Here is a 19319-nt window from a genome sequence, read left to right on the forward strand (position 1 = left end):
GTGAAACTAGGCAATTACTGCAAGCAAATCAAAATTAAAACTACATTAGCAAAGTCAGAAGTATATTTATACAATTCCTCCCAAATCCTAATTTGGAATAGACCATTTTCAGAATTTGGCTGTATATTAAGAAATGAGAAAATTTAAGATTTGAAAGCTCATAATATAAAACAGTAATGTTATGACTTGCAATTAAAAAGAATATAGATTGCTTTACACTTTAACAATATCTTTAAAATACCTATTGTGGTTAAGGAGTTCGTGTTTTTTTTAAATAAAACAAGACATTAAAATGCATTATTAAAATATATGGAATAAGCAAACAATAAAAAAAAGCACTGGAGATCTTAGGGTCTTAGTTTCCCTATCATAAATTAAGGGGTCATCTCAGGACAGGGTATGTTCGGAAATTGATACAAAAATGTGGTTATGTAAACTTATTTCAATATAAACATTTTAAGCTGTATCAAACTTCACACATATTCGTATATTGCTTGTCCTATTGGATTTCAAAACATGTTTTAAAATAAAGGCTGTGTCACCTAACCAATTTTGATTTTAAAAAATGTAACAAGGATTAGACCTGGCTAGTACAGTAATCAAATAGAACATCATCAAAATTTCCAGAGCAAACAAACAAAACCTCTCCAGAAAGCATGAAAACACAGTATAAATATCATAATCAGAAACTGAATTAAGTTGAGGGATACTATGTTATTCAAACAGCAAATCAGTATAAATCACTACAATAGAAGATCAGGTTACTTTATTATTGAAATAACTAAACTACACTGGTATATCTAGTATGACACCAGCAAAATCACCTAAGCCACCTAGATGTCAGATCAAGGGTCATTTTCTAATATCAACGGACAAAACAATAGGCAATTGATGCAAAGTCCATATGCATGAACACTCCAATTATTGCCTGAGAATGCAATCCTTTATGCATTTGATAGCAAGTGAATTTGTGTGAATTACTTAATGGGGGAAAAGTCAAGCATTACAGAGAAATTATTTGGTTACTGTTCCCTCAGGATTTTGAAAAACAGTAATAAAGCCATTTTCCATGTTTCACTTGGATATAGTGTGGAGAGACCGGTCAGATTTCAAAATAGATGGCTAGTTATTGCTGTGTGATTTAACAGCCAAAGGTGGAATAGAGCAAGGTAGATTAGCTTCCCTGAAATGGAAGTCCACCCTTTTGGACTCCCGGTGCAAGCCACACAGCTCACGTGCTCATTTTGATACTACCACCACGTCCCTCCAGGGAAATCAAATGAGGCAACAACAGTCCTTTGCACAGCGCAGTCAAGCAATCAAATCTAGATTGCCTAAGCTACTGGGCGTTGGGAGGGGAAAAGGACAGTCATTGTACTTTATTTTGGAGCCCCCGTTTCATCCCAAGACTTCCCCTCTCTTACAATCCAGGGTGTCTAACAAAAGGGGGGGAGAGGGAGGCAGCCAGGCCCAATGCGAGGATCTCCCAGCCTGGCCTAAACCTTCCTCTCTTTTCTATAGAGCAGCTTCCCCTCTTCTCTCTAACCTGGCCCAGGCGGACTCCGTCGCCCGTCCGCCCCCAACTCCAGATGCGGGGTCTCCCCAGGAAGGATATCCAGCTCCCCCTCCTCCCTGCCTCCTCGCCCTTCTCCCCAGGCAGCCTGGCAGGCCCATCCGTCCGACTGCCTTCTCCCCCGGTCTCGGGGAGCCCCTGACCAGGCCCGCGTTCCCGCTTGCCCCGTCCCTTGCAACGACTGTCAGACCAGCCCCTCCCACAGCCGGCCTGCTCGCCGCTCGCCCGGCGGGGCTGCAGCTCAAGGCGCCCCCGCTCGCGCTTGCTCTCCCCCCCCCCTCCGCAGCCCACCCGTTCGGCCCCGCCTCGCACAACACAACCACCCGGAGCCCAGAGCCGCGCGCTCACCTGGTGGCGCTGCTGCTGCTGCCGTCCAACGCGCCTCCAGAGCGCCTGTGCGGGCAGCCCTCCCCGCCACCGGGCGCCCGGGCGAGGAAGGCCAGGAGGAGAGCGGCGGACAACGGGGCGGGGAGGCGGTCGGCGCGGACCCGGACCTCCAGGACACCGACCCTCAAAGCCCGGCCCAGGCTCCTCCTCTTTCTCTTCGGGGAGGCCACGTGATAGGCCCGTCTGCGCGCGTCGCCTGTGACCGGGCGCGCGCCGCCGGTTGGGGAAGCGGCGGCGGCGGCGCGTTCATGACCGGGCTTCCGTGGCGGTGGCTTTTCATCTTCCCTCTCTCGCTTTTCTCTTCCTCGTGGAAACGGATCAGAAGTCCGCAGTGATCGCTCTCGTGGCGAAAGAGCGCTCTTGGTCCCGCATTGAGACAGTTCCCGCGTTCACACGTTCAAGCCAGCTTGCCTTGGGCGGCCGGAGACCGTTAGGATGGCCCCCTGCCTATCACGCCACAACCGCCTGCAGCGTAGCTTGGGACATGGAAGAGTGATTTCCCGCCCGCGAAAGTCCGTGTCTCCTCAAAATGGCCAGATATTGTTCTCCAAGGTTAAGGTGACCAGATTTTCAGATTGGTAAAGAGGGACACTTTGACCCGGGGCGGGGGGCGGGGGGCGGGGGGCTTGATTAAAAATTTTATACGGAGCAACAAATTTTTCCATACAACGCAAAAATAGTATTGTAATTTTTTTTTATTTCAACATAACTACAATTTACAAATATAAATTGTAACTGTTGCCAAACATCAAAATTTTGATCACGTGACCATGAGGATGCTGCAACGGTCGCTAAGTGTGAAAATGGTTATCAGTCACTTTTTTCTTTTTACATTAACATCTTTTATTTCATTTTCATTTTCCTTTATACAATCACTTAAATACTGTGCAGTTAAAAGAAAGCAATAAACACAACTCATAACACTTCTATCCTTCATACACCCTTTCTTCTACCCCTCCAACTTTCATTTCTCCCCTCTAACAATCCCCTCTTCTACTTCCCCTCCCCCTCAACCATTCCTTTCTCCCCTTCCCACCATCTCACCCTCCTTACATTCCCTTCTCACTCCCTCTTAATTCCTCCCTCTTCTTTCCCTCTACTCCTCACTTCGGTGTATTTTTACTATTCATTGGTCTATTCGTTTTGTAATTTACACTAAAATTATAAGAAAAAAAAATTAAAGGAAAGGAAAAAAAAGAAAGAAAAAAAAAGCAACAGTATCCGAGTGCATTCATTGTTTTAAAAATTGAATCTATATTTCCACCCTCCCCCCCATGAACCCCCCTCCCAGACCCCCTTCCGACTTCCCAGATCCCATTCCCGACATCGTTCCTTATCAAGCAAAGTCTGGAGTATATTGAAACCAAATAGATTAGAAGCTAAAAAAAAATTAAAAATAAAAAAAGGGAAAAAGACCCCCCCCAAAAAAGAGAAATCAATAAACTCTCTACCTTAAGCTCAGCTTCCCATCATTATTAACACTTAAGCAATGTGCATCATTCCTAGTCTCAATTAATTTATTACTTGCAGGATTTCAAACTATGTTAAAACCAAGTGAGTTAATCAAATAAAATTCTACTCTAGCTAGGGACCTTATCTCTTTATCTAAATATGTATCCATTTCCAAACCTTTAATATATCCCTTTTACCTCTTTCTCTATAAAGCAACTTAAACACCTCAAATATTTCTCTCGGTTTCTGTTCCAACTCCTCTCATCCTGCCTCTACCCGTGTCCATATATATATTTTATTATCATCCGTACACCTCCCCTATTTGCTCCGCCTTCCTTCAAGCTCCCTGAGTATATTCTTCCAAACATTATGTTCAAATAAAAATTACTATAAAAGTCAACTTACTTTCTGGCTCAAAATAAGCTCTAATTAAACCTTCACTACCCTCCCATCTGCGCCACCCTTCCCAACTCAATTCAACCTAAACCACAATCCGAAAGCATCACAATCTCCGCCTTCCTCACCCTAGAGAATAAAACAAGCAGTTTATGTAAAAGTTCCAAGTTGTCCATCAAGTCTTTTTTTAAGTCCCATACAATATAATTTCCGAGGCGATCAGCATCGTTTCTTACAGCCTTAATGTCTCTTGATCGGTATACCGCTATGCCATTTTCTACAAGACATAGTCACAGAGTATTATTCAAGTTAAGATTAAGCAAATGTTTTGGAAGCATAACTAAATCCTTGTTCTCCGCTCTGCTGCCCTTCCGAAGGGGAAAAACGATAGCTCCCACCTTGTAGTTGTGTGATTGGTTGTTTCTCTTGTACTTCTCCTTGTATTTGTCCAAGTCCGGGTACTTCAGGAAGTCCCGCCTTTAAAATCTTATGATAAAAGTCTCGGGCTTCACAAGCTGAGTTGAGGCGATGTTTCTGATCGTCAAGTGTGACTGTAATACCAAATGGCGCCTCCCATCTGTACTGTATCTGATTATCTCTAAGTTCTTTAGTTAAAAAAGCATAGTCTCTCCTGGCTTTTAACATCTGGGGTGGCACCTCTTTAAAAACGATCAAATCCTGTCCATCAATTCGCAGCCTGTTGTTGTAGAACTCTTGTAGTATCGCGTTTCTGGATTCTTTTGTAGCAAAATATATAACCACATCTCTCGGAAGCTGTCTCTGTTTTGCTGTCCACAAATTATGGCGGTAAATTTTTTGGATCTGCCAATCAAAGTTGAGTCCCGGACCTCCCACCACACGACTGAAAGCCTCAAAAAAGGTCTGCTTCAAATTCTCCTGTTCGTTTTCACGCAATCCCCTAACTCTTATTGCAAACGCAGTCTTTTTATAATTTGTCATAACAAGTTGTCTCTCTGTCTTTTCAACTTCCTGTTGTAACTTTTCGATTTTAGATGTCAGATTAAAATTGTCTTGTTCCAGAAGTTCCAATTTATCCTCCATTCCTGCAATGTAATCTGTCATCACGGTTATAACTCCGATGGTATCCTCCTTTGTTTGGGCAATCTTGGCATCAAGTTTATCACATAGTTCCGAAATAAATTGCATTATTTTCTCTCTAAATTCTCTGAGAGTTTCAAAAAGAAATTCTTTCGTTAACAGACCTCCAGTAGGGGGCGTAGAAGGCAAAGACTGTGGCTTTATAGCGATTACTTGGGATGTATTGTTAAGAAAACGCTTAGAATTTTTTGACTTGGGAGCCATTATAAAAGAACAAAAGCGAACAAACAAAGTCTCTGCACACCTTGATTTGCAATAAAATACTTTGAGTAAACTTTGGCAATTAGTAAAGAGAAGTCTTCAGAAAAACAGGGCTGATTAAGTATATCAACTGCGAAGGCTATAAAATCGCCATTTTGAAAAACAGTTAAACAAAGGAGTTTTTTGTAAGATTGAAGCTGGTATTTTAAATAATAATAAACAAAAAAGGTTTTCAGGAATGGTCGCTGCCCGGACCGATTTTAAATAGCTTAGATTTGTTCTGAGGGGGGAGGACGACCTGCCTTGAGCTGAAAAAAAAACAGCTGAGAAGATCTGGCTGGAGTAAAAAAAAAAAAAAAGCTCAGCTTTGTGTTGAACCTCTTCTCCGTTCACAGCGAAAGACAAAAGGCTGTGAACTTCAAAGAGATTCTAACGACTGAACTCCTCCCTGCCCCTTTCTGCCTAAAAGGGGAGATATCTATAGATCTTTTAGATATACAGACCAGAACTCTGAGGGGAGCTCCGTTGAGCCCCCGGCGACGACAGGCTCCTCCCCCGGAAGCACTTTTTTCAATGCTATTGTAACTTTGGTCACTATACCACCTTTCTTGCCACAGTTCTTAAGTGAATAACTGCAGCTGATAAGTTAGTATCATAAGTGAATCTGGTTTCCCCATTTGACTTTGGCAAAAGGTTATTTACATGACCCCAGGACACTGAAACCATCATAAATATGAATCTGTTGCCAAACAAAAAAAAATTTGATCACATGATCATGAGGATGCTGCAATGGTCGCTAAGTGTGAAAAATGGTCATCAGTCACTTTTTTCAATGCCATTGTAACTTTGGTCACTAAACCACCACCTTTCTTGCCACAGTTTTTAAGTGAATAGCTGCAGCTAGTATTTTGTATTTTGGATAGAATCTTTTTTTTAAATAGCCTAAGACAATTTTAAAAAAAAGAATCCACACAGAATAAATTGAAGTAAAACATTTCAAACTATTCTTTCTATGCACAATATATTTCAAAGTATTGTGCATAGAATTTTTAACCATGGTTTCACTTCAATTTATTTTGGATAGAATCTTTTTTTAAATAGTCTAAGAGAATTTTAAAAAATCCTATGCACAATAAGAGGTCTGTAAGAGGGCGTACATAAGCGCACCAGCTTATGCTATTTACCATCCCTGTCCTATTCTCCCCCTTTATTCGTACCCATTTCCTGTGTTCATGTCCATATTCATACTTTTACTTGTTACCTTGTATATGTTTGATAAAATAAATAAATTTAATTAATTAATTAATTAACAATGAGTTTGAGTTCAAGTGTTAATCCTACTGTACTTTTGAGGATTGGAATGTTCCCAGATGATGCTTTGAAAGCCAAATTGTGTTCGTCCTTTTTGGTCTTCCATAATTGTTTCCCAAAATATCTGTTCTGGAATTGGAGCATTTAAGTTGACTGATCTCAGAAAGCTAAGAAGAATCACACCTTGTTAGCACCAGATCAGGAAATCCTAGGATGGCGATTAGACAGGGAAATTGAAAAAGCATCCCAGAAAAAAAAGTAGTGGGGAAGTTGGATATTGGTCACCAACTTCAATTTGAAGGAGTCTCTTTTTAGAACCATGCAAAACTACCATTGTGCTGAATATATTTTGAATGGTATTACTAGGAACCCATCATCTGAAAGCACTTTTCCTTTCTTTGGAAAATGGAGAGTTCTACTCTAGAGTAACGCTTGGACTTACCATCTCCCATTTGTAATCTTCCTATGCATTTGTAGTGATTCTTCATTTTAACCAGAAACAGAAAATTGTTAAAATGGAATAATAGAACAATGGAATTTTAATTCATAGTATATTGGTTTCCTGGAAGCTCCTCTGCCTTGTTCCTTAGAGATGAGATACCACAACACATTTTTTTTCAACTGATCACTAACTGAACAATGCCAGACTTAAGTCGTGTACATCGTGAAAGCTCTTGCATTTATGTATGTCACACTATGCTTGTGAATCTTTAAAATGCTATAGGATTAGCTAGTCTCCATATCTGTACTACAATATTCATTTTCACTTAATATTTGCTTATTTATAAAAAGACTACTCCTGTTGGTTCAAAGGATCATATGTCTACAGGAATAATGATAATAGTCTTGGGTTCAAAATTCTAGTCAACTCTATTTTTACTTTCTTCTTCTCCATTGAACATTTTAAATTAATGTTCTCATCTACATTTAGGTATACATTTCTAGAAAGGGATAGTCATGTTATTTGTTTTAGCAAAACAAACACAAACAGAAAGAAACTTAGAAAACCCTTAGAAAATAATAGATGTATTAAAGCATAAACCATGAGTTTATATAGTGAGTTGCACCCCAGAGCCCTAATTTATAGAAGAAAATTCTGTAAGACAACCTTGACTGATCTGATCTTCTTTGCCTTTATTGATTGCATTATTGAATGTGATGCTTATGCTTTTTAGTATACCATCCATTCAGTTTTATATTTTGTTCATTGGTGCTCATCGTGTGATTATTTTACTTATTCTCAAATGCCTAACAAGTTTTATTAGACTGCAGATAACATTGGTCATACTGAAATAGGCAGCATAATTACTGTATTAGAAACCTACCCAAAAGTACAAGTAATGTCTAAATAGTCTTCCTATAATACTATGATTTTCATCAGTGTATCTCCCTTATTTCATTATATTAACTTACATGAACAAAATATTTAGATACTAAGGCTATTCTAAGAGGCACTAACACAAATTAAAACCAGTTATTTACAGATTAAAATGTAAAAATTAAATAATAGCTGTTAAGCATACTTGTACAGAATAGGAATTGTCATATTTTTATTCATTTAATACAGTAAAAAACAATGTGGTCTGTTTGATTCTATATTATGTATTAAGTAAAACCTGATTTTATAGTAAACCAGGGTTTATGGCTGTACAAAATCTAGCATGTAGTTGCAATCTCTTTTCCTTTCAGTGGTTCATATGCATGCTATGGGTAATGACATTGATAATATTGTACCCGAATGATCCAGCAGAATGAACACATTTTCCTGCAAAGGTCCATCATATAGGTAAAGAAAATATATGTATACATACATACGGTGTGTGTGTGTGTGTGCGCGCTTGCGTGCATGCTTGCGCACGCGCCATGGGTGGGTTCCTGCCAGTTTTAACCTCTTCTATATAAGAGGTTCCACAAATCTACAGTGCCGATTAGAACCTGTTCCAGCTCCCAACCCCCACCCGACCACACATCATCAAGATGAAGAACGAGAGGAGGAATTCTGGGAGTTGAAGTCCACAAGTCTTAAAGCTGTCACGTTTGAACACCCCTGGGTTTTTTTTTTCCTAAAGGGTTAGGGGTGCAAGGGTCTTGTAACTTGACAGCTTTAAGACTTGCATGCTTCAAATGCCAGAGTTTCTGAGCCAACATTTTGGTTGCTAAGCAAGAGTGTTGTTAAGTGAGTTTCACCACATTTTACAAGTTGGCCACGCCCACCCAGTCACATGGCCGGCAAGGCACTACTACCCGGTCACATGGCCGGCAAGCCATTCCCACAAAGCAGGCCACACATATAGAAGAGGTTCTAAAAAAAATTGAAACCCACCACTGGTGTGTGTGTGTGTGTGTGCGCGCACACACACACACACACACTTTTGCAGACATTTAAGAATCAAAGCATGTAATTCTTTTTGAAATTATTAGAGAAAGTATAAAAAGAAAGATGTGCCATTGTCATAGTTTATTATAATATCTTGGGCAACAAGAAAATATAGAAATAGGCCTTTCTGTATTAAATGACTAATCTGCATACAGACATGAGATAGAGATAATGATATTTTTCAGTAACCTAACATCTAAAAAACTCAAAAGTCAGAGCTCTTTTTTGTTGACAATTTCATTTGTCAAAAGGTAGACAAAAGAAGGAGAGTGTCTATTATCTTGTAACTAATGTTCACTACCAGAGAGGAATTGATTAAAAAGTGAAGCTAACTAGTAACTAGTAATCTGTATTTTTGTTATCTGGAAAGAATTGGCAAAAATCAGACCTCTATGCTGTATGCTGGATTCAGAAGAGTAGTTTTTGATGAATTCTGAGAGAAAGTACCTCCAGTGGCTTTACACTTGGAAGAAAGGAATTTCAATATCCAGAAATGATAAGAAACTATAACATTACATACTGAAAGCACAATTACCTGCAAGAAAGAAAAATTAGAGAAATATAAAGGGGCCAATATGGATTTATGCAGAGTTCACTAAGATGATGAAAACAAAAAGTGTCATGTACAGGAAATGGAAGGAGAGGACTCTTAACTGAAGAAAAATGCATGGCAAGTGCCAGAAACCAAAACTGTCAGAAAGGCTCAGATTCAGAATGTATAAATGTTTAGCTTGTATAGAGAAAGCAAAAACAGCAAAAAAGTGACATTTGGATCTGATAGAAATACAGTAAAAGGATTGTGAAAGAGAGTGTAGGCCTGTTACAAAAAGAAATTGATAATATTTGATGCTGATCCTGTTTTGCATTTTTTCTCTCAGAAGGAATGTGGAACTCTCGCTGGTTATCAATATATCACTGAGAGAATAAAGGAACTACAATCTATGATAGAAAAGAAAGAGTAAGCAAGCTTAGCTAATTTAAATAAACTTCTGGGGCTTCTGTACTAAAGGAACTAGCAGTGATAACAAAACTACCCTTAAGCTAATCTTTAAGAACTCCAGGAATACTGATATGTGGGGACTCAGATTGTTGGAGGCAATATGATGACATTGTAAACTGTCCAGAAAGTGCTATATGTGCTGTGGGGCAATATGTAAGCCCAAGTGCTATTGTTATATCTCCAGGGACCAGAAACTAACATACTTTATCCCTATCTTTAGCAAGAGTAAGAATGAGACTTCAAAAAACTACAGATCAGTTTGAAATCTACACTTGGAAAGGCCTTTGAAAGGATTGTCAAGCAGTATGTTAATGAAGCATGCTACAATTAGCAAGATCCAGGATAGGTTTATCACAGACAGATTGTACTTTACTAATCTTATCTTCTTCCATAGAGTTATTAGATAGTAAATAAAAGGATGCCATAGATTCCTGGACCTCAGACAAGTCTTAAGACAGAGTGCCTCTTGATATTCTCCTCCATAAATGGGTTTACCCATAAATGGGTAAAATATAGACTAAATTAGGGGTCTCAAATACACAGTCCACAGGTTGCTTTGGGTGTTCTGGGGTTTGGTTTATTTTTGTTTTTTGTACGATCCAAATAGATCACTAACATTAACAAAAAATAACATTGAGAAAAAGAATGATTGCAGACGAAAACCATTGTCAAGATGAATGGGAAAATTATATTTGGGTTATAGAGATGAAAGATCAAAGTCAGTGTCTCATTTGTTTGCAACGCTTTTTAGTTCTAAAGGTTATGCACCAAGAGAAGTATGCAGCAATAATGGGCAAAATGCAAGACAAAACAGTTTAGCAACTCAAGGCAGTTCTTGCAAAACAACAAAAATTTTCACAAATATCAACAAATCAAGCAAAGATTCTGTTAAGAGCAAGTTTCATCATGAAATGATTACAAAATCATAAGGATCATTAACTGAAGGTCAGTTTACAAAAGATTGCTTTAAATGCAAGTCAAATCCTTTGTCCCAATAAGAAAATATTTTTTCCCAACTGGATTACTGACTACAATGTGCAACAATAAATCTCAAAACATTTTTAATTGTACTTGACTAGTCTACTAGGGTAAGATCCCCTGCTTATTGTGTGATATTTGTATGAGGGATTTGCCCAAAACCTAACCGTGACTGAAGAATTACTGCATTTACTATCCATAAAAAGCACAATAACAAATATAATTAGGAATTGGAACTATGCAAAAAACAAAACAAAAACCCTGCAGAGCTTTAGTGGGATATACTTCATGTCAATGGCCATGGATGGTCCACCTGAAATGTGTTTTCAAACACATTGTGTTATAAGAGTACTGCGAGCAAATGTTTGTTGGCAAGAACAAACATTCTTGACAGCATGCAAGAATAAAATAATTAAAAGATGCAGGAAGAAGACCATTGATGAAGGAATAACATTAAAGGACGATATGGCTGAAGGAGAGTTGGAGTGCCTGAGTGTTAAGACCAATATGCTCAAGTGGAATAGATAACAACACCCTATGTGAATGCAGAGAGATGCAGAGCCTGGTCCACCTGGTATGTATCAGAAACATGTTCTGACAATGACTTATTTTTGATCAACAACAAAGCCAAGAAAGTGACTTCATTTTTGCAATCTAAAGTTAGATTTGGACACAGAAGGAAAAGAAGGTTCAAAGCAAAACTAAATAATCTTGGTATGTCAGGTACCTTCATAGCTGTGAAGGTAAAAGTATACAAATAGATTTTATTAAGATATTAATTTTGTGTGTTCAAGAGGATTCAATCATAGGCAATTTAGTTCTTTCTTAACCAACATGGTAGCAATATGGAGAGTGAAAGTAGATGGCTAATGTGTTTAAAAGATTCTGAGCTCCAAGAGAAGCCAATGAAAAACAAAAACATTCTACCCCTTTCTGATCAGACCATTATATCTACTTTGGTTTTTTTCTGATGTGTCACTTAGCACCTGAATATACTAAACTTAAAACTCAGACTACAAAGCTGTTGATCACCCAGATGTATGACAGTGTCAAGTCATTCAAACCTAAGCTCCCATTATGGGCAAAATATGTAATAATTGGTATCTTGGCTCTTTTCTCAGCCCAAGGTGAGGATTGACTGAATCATATTATTTAAAAGAAAATGAAAAGAAAACAAATGTGTAGACATAATTAATAACCCATGTAAACAGTTTGACCAACATTTTAGACTTTAAGTTGTTTGAAACACAATTTAAACTCTTTGCCATTTGCTAGGGAAGTTGCAGTGTTTTAGAAGAATTGTAAATAGTGGAGCTTTAGTGTGACACTATCCTGAAATAGAAATATGTTAATATTGTTATTCTGGATTTTTACAAATTTCTTTCAATAGAAAAGTTTCTGAGATTGATCTCTGCATCTGCTAGCATCATGGCAATGTTTGGCACTACTTATGTGTTGTGATTCAGCAGTTCTGCTGCAAGTTTTTTCGGGATACAAAATTCAGTATGCAGCTGGGGCTTGTGGGAGGCAGGTTTGGAGATAAAAGGACAGATGCTGCCACGCCCCAGGTGCTGGAGTCAACGTCGTTCCTTCGTGTGTGCCTTGGTTTGTACAACATTGCTTGCTGATTAATCATGATTTATGCTTGTTACACTTTGATAAGTGCTTTGGTGTTTCATGTAAACCTGATCCGTGCAGAAGGTGGAAGAACTGCAGCGTTTGTAAGAGCTTTTGTTTTGAATTCTTATCGGAGATTTGTATTCATGTTATTTCTGGGCTCGAAGCCAATTTGAACTGTGAACTGATAAAGAAAAGCTCCTTTTAAGTTGCATGCCTGCGTTTGTTAACGAGCTGTGAAGGGGGGGACAGAACACTTATGTAGGCAAAATATTTTTTCTTGTCAATGAAGATTAACAAATCAGCTTTATGGTCAGGGCTCACTGATGAACATCTGCAAGCAATTTTTTGATAGGATATTTCACAATACTTCAGGACCAGTATTGACATTCTGGTCTCTGCAGAGAACTATCAATGAAGTAGTCAGAATGAAAAAATTCAGAAATAACCACTCATTAAGTAATATTACTCAATATTTTTTCAAATAAGCATTTCAGTTTCAATTCAACTTCAATGTGTGCTGCATTTTGTATGTGTATGAATGCAACCACAGTTAGTACAGTTAGTAATATGGCTCCCATTTTTATTTGAGTTTGAAACCTTTAACTAAATAATATATTACTGTTAGATGGATTCATGATTAGTCAAATGATTGTACCTAAAAAATGCTCATTAATGGCTCCACTTCAACTTGTAAGGAAGTATCATGAGGAATGTCACAAGATCCTAGTTTTATTGACACTTGCTATAACAATATTGCCCATCCTATATATTATACTGTCCCTCCTCCCCTTCTTACGTGAATTAGAAGTCTGTGTATCTCAACCTCTTTTGCATATTTTCTGCTTGTAGTGGATTTAAGATTTAAGATTTGTGGTTTTTCCCCACGTAGCTTTGGATAACTGATCTTGCCTATTTTCACTGAGGTCGTCTGCCTTACCCTCTACACAGACATTATCCATCTCCTGTTTAAAGTATCTCTTTAAAATATCTGTACAACTCTAATAAAAACATAAAATAAAATAAATATATATAAAATTTGTGGAAAACTGCTTTTAATGGGGAAATAAACAGAAAGATAGGGTATAAATTCCACATTATGCTGCAATGCTTGGCATACTTATTGCCTATATTCAGTGGGCAAAAGCTCCACTGAATTCAACTGAAGACAGTTTGATGATGGTTATTACCAGATATTTTTGATTACTTTAGAGTAATGGATTTGGTGTTCACTTTGAATTAATCTTTCATACTTCATCCTATGCACGTTGATTCATATGTTCCATTGAGTTCATTCAACCTTATTGACAGCTGTATTTAAAGGCTTTATGACTGGTTAAGTGTAGTGATTCATCTGTCTCCATTCTATGTGACTGACGGGCTTATTCATGCCTATGGCAAGCATTCTTCTCAATCTAACCTGTGAAGTTGTCATGATCTGCCTGGTATCTTTTGCATACAAAATAGTGCTAGCACTTGAAGTCCTTCCTGAAGAATCTTTGGTTTGTGGTTGATTAAATGCCAATAATAAAGATCAATCAATGCTAGAATATTGTCTAATGAGTTGGCTCTAATTCACAGGGGGTCTTTCTTATTTTTTCTTAGTTTTCCCAGCCTTCTCAACATAGGGTCATCATTATTTTCCATAAGTCCTTGCTGATTTGCAGCTGCTGTTGCAAAATAAAGTTCTTTTAAATATGCATATATTTTTGTTACAGGCCATAAGAATGGGCATCTAGCACTTTAAGTGGTGTGCAGAAAAACAATTTGCATGAAGCTCTGTGCTTAATAGACTGGCTGCTACAGATGTAGACTCCATGCTACAGATAACAGAAAGAACTCTTAGAGATAGAATTGTAACACTTTTGACTTCCAACCTTAGTGGGGTAGCATATAAAATCTGCCTTGTTGGAACATAGGAATGTATATAGACATATAGAAGCCCAAGTGTCTGTATATTGATAATCATATATTGGATATTGCAATTCTTTACAGCATTATTCCCTATACTTTTCAATACTGAATCAAACTTGGTAAAATCTAGCAACCATTAGTAATAGTTGCTGTGTGCTTATAATTTTGCAAACTGCTCATTAAATCCTCTAGTTTTAGAGAGAGTTCTGAAATACTCAGGAGCATCATCACATAATTAGATGTCAAAAGGTGTGAAAACTAAATATATGGCTACATTACTGTACACATTTGGGCAAATAATACCTACATGACAATTTAAAAAAACTATAATCCTAGTAATTTATCTAAAGTTCATGGTGTTTGTTGACTGATGTTAAGAGATGGGCATCATTTTGATTTTTGGAGGTCTCATTTAACGTTTGAGGGAGACCACATTTGGAGGAGACAATATGAAACAATAAAATTAGTTGCTTCTTGGTATTAGGGAGAATAACTTGCAGGGAGGGAAAGCATTTATCTTAAACATACATCCTCAAAGTTATGCTTTCTACATCAAAATGACATGAGACAATGCTTCTGATAACAACACATTAACTTTTGGGCATTTGACAACTCATTTGTTTCCTAAAAGATTCTAGTGGGCCAGTTACATCACTCTTCTTGAGGATTAGTCTGAACATCATTATGTGCTATTTTATGAAAGTGATTCAATTTCTTTTAAACTGTCTTCTGCTGCCAATTGTGGTCCCTACTGAGATCCACTCCTTCCTTAACTGAAAAACTGCATGGTTGATAGGGAAAGACTTAACTCTGTCTGAGTTTTTGAAAATTAACTGATGGTTAGTTTTTTTTAACCAACTCTAGATTCATTTCCCTTGACCAATCTCTAGATCCCAGATCTATTGCAGTTCTAATCTTTAAGAAAGGAACTAGAAACATTCACATGTAATTTCTCTCCAATTTTCCTTCTAAGTATTGTCAGCTGTACCAATAGGCACCTTTACTGGAAGCTCAGTTGACTAGTTGATCCAATACAGTTTGGGTTCAGGGGCAAACCAAATAATTTCACTAGATGATCTAGTAGAAAAATATTCTTAATATCTAGTGATATTCTGTGAGTTACTGTTATTAAAGATAGCTTTTGAGTCAGTTCACAGAGATGGGTTCTAGGCAAAGCCTGCATATCCTTTATCCACTGAAGGGTTCTATTTGAAACTTCACAAAATCAGTCAAATTATTATTTACTTGATTATTTATTTATTCATTTATTTGCTGCATCGATCCTTTACTACTCTTGTATTTATGAATGTTGCTGGATTTTATGTGCATATTCTGATCCATGACCATAAAATCTTTTTTAAGAAATAAAAAGCTTCTGGAGGAAGAAATGGTAGATTGAAGATTGGTATCACAAAAGGTGGGATTAACAACCATGGGGAAGAATGAAAAGTTGGTGAGTAAATGGGCTCTTCAAACCTCTGCACACACAAAGCTAGGAGATCCTCTTCAAGTGGTCCAGACAGTTATTCCTCATAAAGAAACCACAAGACAATGGCATCTGGAGGTTTTGAGCCCTGGGAGACAAGGAATAGTCATCTTGCTCAAACTGTGGTCAATACCTTTAAAAGGACATTGCGTTTGCATACTTCCTTCTCTAATCATATTTGGAAATTGATTGTTAACTACTTTTTCAGAAGTTTTATATCACAAGACATATAAATAGTTGACACTGAAAGTGAATCTACAAATGACAGACTACAAGAATGAGATGGAAAAAGATGTCTTATTGGAAATACAAAACAAATCATTTGACAGCTTAAAAGTTAAAAGGAATCACAAATAATAAATCAAAATAGTGACCTGGATAATTCTTATATATTGGATTTACCAAAGTGGTTTTTAAAACTTGAATTAATCATCCGAGTAGGAGCAAAAGCAAATAAAAAGAAATCAAGTACTATGACATTATTTGAATTGACTAAAGATTAAAATTGTTAGAAGCAAAAGAAAGAAATATAAAGTTGGTTTATTTGATTAAAGTTAAAAGAGATACGTTGTTATTTCTGCCAACCCTTAGGACTTTTGCTGACACCAGGACTGAAATTATACTTTATGGATTTTTTTTATAGAAAAGAGATGGGATATGGAATGAAGTGATCACTGGCTATAAATTAAGAGGAAGTGAAAAGTTAGTAAATGTATTTATATTATTATGATAAACAATTTTGTTTATATTGTTACTCAACTTATTTATATTTATAAAGAAATAATTTCTTTCTCTTTCTTTATTTTATTTTATTTTTTGCACTTTTTACTCTTTTTTTCTTTCTTTTAGTTTGTTTAGTTTTAGTAATGTAATCATAATCTTTAATGCAATTATTTTAACAAAAATAAAATCTACTTTGTTGGAACAGGGTGCGGCCTATCTCATCTGCTATTTGAGACTGCATGGCAGCCAGCAGTTTCAATAAAAAGTTCAAAAGCACAACATGAAGGCAATAGCTAAGAAAAACTGAAGATGAAGTCCAGACATCTAAAAGTTGCCAAGGTTGAGAAATGCTGTATTCAGAAAAGTAGATAATTAAAGAAAGTTCCCATTGATAGGCATTGCAATAAAATGAAATTATATAATTTTAAAAATTCTCAAATAAATTAACAAATATTTAAGGTACTCAGCGCAATGAAATTATGAGGTTTTTTTTCTTAATAGAAAAGAAGGAATAGCCTTCCAGTTTTATTGTTATTGTGTTTGAGTAAAACGAATTTTCTTTTATCTTCAGAATAGCTCTTCAAACATTAAGTGGACATGTGGAAATAGAATCACATCTACTATTTCCTTAAGCTTTCCATTTTCAATTGAAGATAAACATAGAGTTGCACAGGATAGGATCGGTTAAAACAACTGTGATCTGCAAAAGCAGGACTTGTATTCATTTTCAGTGACGTAATTCCTATATGTCATACTAAGCATTTGGGGAAGGATCTATTTCTGTGCTTAAATTTTTGTTACTGTGCATTCCATGAAGTATATTTTTTCATTAAGAGAAATACCTAAACAGAAATAGTTATATATTTTAAAATGTTCCCATATTAATTTCTGAGCAGCAGCATAAATGTGAAGGAAAGAGTTTGTTTAGTGATTGTCTTTAATTTTAACAAGTGACTGTTTTTCTAATGATTCACAACTAAGCCCAATGAAAACTAATTTGAAGGCAATTGTGGAATATATGTCTCCATATGTGTATGTGTATGCATGCACTCACGCGCACACGCTCACACACACACACACACACTTATATTTGCATTTGAAAAATCTTGATATAGCCTTACTGAACCAATTGCATCACTTCAGGGATGAATGGCTTTCCCATTCTGGATAGGGACCTTCAGTGTCATGCATGGATTCTATTCTTATTTATTTTATTTTATTTATTTTTATTTTTATTCCTGCTTTTTTCTGTATCTGTAGTTGATTTTTTAAAACATCAGAAATATTGAGATTTTATTTCAGCATTTTTAAGCAATGTTAATAATGATTTAGATAAATAAAAAGTTTTGCAAGCATTAATATAGTGCACAAGTGTCAAATTTATGGTGTCACGTTGCTGTCACGTGACATTTTGTGACTTTTTACCATTTGCGAAGCTGAGGTGGGCGTGGCCTGCAGGTGAAGCATCTGGCCCCCGGGCTGCCAGTTTGACACTCCTGATGTAGTGTGTATATTAGGAGGAGGTTTACTTAATTAGAACTCCAAGTTAATGAAAGAGAGATAAGCTTGCCAAGACATCAGCTGTAAAGCATGTAAAATTATAACTTATAGCTCATTGACTTTTTTTATCCTGTTGCCACCTAGAGCTTTTTTGGCTCGCATGCCATAAAGGGGGGGGGAAGTGCATAAGGGGCTGTCGTGTGTGGGTGTGCCACACCCATAAAGCAACACGACACCCCCCCCCAGTGCGCATGCATGCATGAGAGGCGCTCCCCTGCATTTTTTGCATGCTCTTCGCCCTCCCCAGGCTCCTATAAAGCCTCTGGAGTCTGGGGAGGGTGAAAAATAGCTTTAAAAAAGGCTGAACTCAGCTGGAAGTGTGCACATGCACTCTGACCAGCTGACAGGGCAACGCCTCATATGCCCTGACAAATGGCTCTGCGTGCCACCTTTAGCACACATGCCATAGGTTCGCCATCCCGGACCTAAAACCTTCAGATTGGGGAAATTTACAAACATTTCAAATAAATAGAGCACCATAAGTCTACAATGAAACTATCCAGTGTGAAATGACAATGGATCTGCTTGAGTCCTTTCTGCACATGAAATCTTTTCACTATAAATGAAAACAATCTAGAGAGCAATAATAGAGACCAAGAAGAAAAAGGTCCAATTTTCTGCAGGATAAAATAGCTTAGTTCATAACTCCGATCCACAACTGAATGATATTACATATTGTGTCAAAACATTTGAAGTGGCACCTTCAGTGTGTTGAAGTTGCCAATCATCTACCATTAAGTTGATGCCATCAGGAGGAGTGTGGTATCCTGCCTTCTCTCCTCTGGGTAGAGAGGATTATAAAAGTTAATATTACTTGAGATATGAGTAAGAGCAGTTGCAATTAAATTAGTGTGTTGGTACAAATTATTTAACTCAAAGGGAAATTTTGAAAATCTTAAGCATATTATTTTCCATTCGTGTATAATAATTGAGAAAGGAATAAGATCACTAAAGTACCAGAAATAAATATGTTATTACAAAACTTTTCCTGCTTGATCCTGAAGATACTGACACAAAGACACTCTGCATTATCAAAGTACTATTTTCTTTCTTCACTGATGAATAGATATGTACAACTAACAAACACACTTGAATGATATGTGTAAATCCATGTTATACTGCAATCAGCTGTATATAGGATGTCAGATACTGTGTTAGCTGCCTGATTTTACTCTCAGAAGTTAGGAAAACAATCTACCTTAAAAGAAAAAAAAGCGCACACATC

The 19319-nt window shown here is 37.2% G+C and overlaps 1 protein-coding gene and 1 long non-coding RNA gene across 2 annotated transcripts in view; one reads left to right on the forward strand and one right to left on the reverse strand.

Moving 5' to 3' along the window:
* Window positions 1-2094, reverse strand: part of NCOA6 (nuclear receptor coactivator 6) — a 44548-nt gene extending 42454 nt beyond the window's left edge. Inside the window, exon 1 of the mRNA XM_014053158.2 lies at window positions 1922-2094. The gene's annotated coding sequence lies outside the window, so the exon portion shown is untranslated. The remainder of the gene's footprint in view (window positions 1-1921) is intronic.
* A 113-nt stretch (window positions 2095-2207) lies between these two features.
* Window positions 2208-16925, forward strand: LOC148044707 (uncharacterized). Its single transcript, XR_015697349.1, has 3 exons — window positions 2208-2518; window positions 16455-16513; window positions 16740-16925. It is a non-coding gene; the product is annotated as an uncharacterized LOC148044707 (long non-coding RNA).
* Window positions 16926-19319: the final 2394 nt, after the last annotated feature.

Source organism: Thamnophis sirtalis, unplaced genomic scaffold, assembly GCF_051295495.1.
Source record: "Thamnophis sirtalis isolate CommonGarterSnake01/CBP01778 unplaced genomic scaffold, rThaSir2_p1.2 scaffold_7, whole genome shotgun sequence".
In the NCBI taxonomy this organism is placed as follows: Eukaryota; Metazoa; Chordata; class Lepidosauria; order Squamata; family Natricidae; genus Thamnophis; species Thamnophis sirtalis.